General features: G+C 47.5%; 1 long non-coding RNA gene across 1 annotated transcript; it reads right to left on the bottom strand.

The window, feature by feature from the left end:
- Nucleotides 1-332: 332 nt before the first annotated feature.
- Nucleotides 333-1,559, bottom strand: LOC142586963 (uncharacterized). The gene is made up of 2 exons (XR_012829318.1): nt 1,473-1,559; nt 333-987 (listed from the first exon to the last, which is right to left on the bottom strand). It is a non-coding gene; the product is annotated as an uncharacterized LOC142586963 (long non-coding RNA).

Here is a 1,559-nt window from a genome sequence, read left to right as displayed (position 1 = left end):
CACGCCGTAGTGGAGGACTCCGGAAATTTTGACCACCTGGGGTTCTTTAACGTGCACCTAAATCTAAGCACCCGGGTGTTTTCGCATTTCGCCCCCATCGAAATGCAGCCGCCGTGGCCGGGATTCGATCCCGCGACCTTGTGCTGTGTAGAATACTATATTCAGGTTGGCGAAGGCTATATTTATAAAATAAGCTTTGCACTCAGATATCAACACCCGTCTGACAACAACCCCCCCCCCCCCTTGGGCTAAAACCAAGAGGCAATAGGTGTTTTCTTAATACTGTATATATATACATATAGACAATGGAAAGAACACAGACAACAGGTCACTTGGGAGGAAGGACTACTGTATTTCATACACTGCAAGTAAACAACTCTCGTTCACAACATTAATGGAGTCTTTCGTAGTAAAGCACAGGCCTAGGCCCTCCCGAAAAGATAGCGCGCACAGCGTCGCGCAAAGCGGAACCGAAGTGCGTACGGAAGTTATCCGTCCACACCTTCGTAACCTCAGCGGGGAAAATTTTGCTGAGCCATCTACTTGCTGTGCTTACGCCCTCACCTGCGCCTTCGATTACAAGATAAGGATAACCCGAACTCACGGGAACTACTGCATCCTCAAAGTCGAATGAAAACGCCCGCATGGTGGGATGAGTGAGCACGTGGAACTGAACAGTAAAACGTGAGAATGAGTTGCGCAAAAGAATATCCCCTTCGCCCCCGGAGCATGATTTCCAGCGCGAAATCATGCTGACGTCGCCGTTGTTGATCAGGTCCACTTGCAACATGTGCCTACCGTCCACGCAGTAAGGAACCAACGGCCCGTAACGGAGGATTTTATCGAAGCCACTCAGTCTCAGGCTGCCAATCTCAAGTCCCGGGATGAACGGCCTAAAGTCGGCGGGCTTGATGGAGTAGTTCGAAGGTAGCTGACCAAGAATTCTGGTCATGAAGGGGTCCACGTCTATGCCGGCGAAGTCACACCCTGTATGAAAGAAATGAGGCGGGGAAACAAAGTTGACGGTTCTGACTCTGCACGGATTAGTTTCACATGTGCCTTGTTGGGACTTCGACAACTTATATACTACTATTTCCTGACTGGGAAGAGCTGAAAAATAAAGCAATTGCTGTCCGTTTTGTGAGCAAGTAATTTTTTGGATATTACTTTATCACTCCTACTGGCCGAGACTGCATGTGGTGCCACCACATAAGACGTGCCAAAAATTAGGCATTTTGGCTTCCACCAAACCAGCAATGAAAGGCGCAGCACAGCTCGTGAGAGGACTGCGTCCGTTAATTATACGTTGATACATTTTACTCCTATTTCCAACCAAGACATATTGAATTTTCGCCTATAAAAAGAGTCACGGTTGGTTGAAATGCTGGTACAAAAGCTATACTTGCGGCTATCCGACTTATATCGCACTAGTATTACTTTGAACGTCCCAATATGATTGCGCTTAATCATACCTTTGCTGTCATTTTTGGTCGTAGCGGTAACATGTGCTCCGAGACCCAACATCACGGCCAAGATGCTCACTAAAAGCATGATTCTTT

Source organism: Dermacentor variabilis, chromosome 7 (assembly GCF_050947875.1).
Source record: "Dermacentor variabilis isolate Ectoservices chromosome 7, ASM5094787v1, whole genome shotgun sequence".
Lineage (NCBI taxonomy): Eukaryota > Metazoa > Arthropoda > Arachnida > Ixodida > Ixodidae > Dermacentor > Dermacentor variabilis.
Note: the sequence above shows the minus strand (reverse complement) of the source record. Positions and strands in the feature narration are given on the sequence as shown.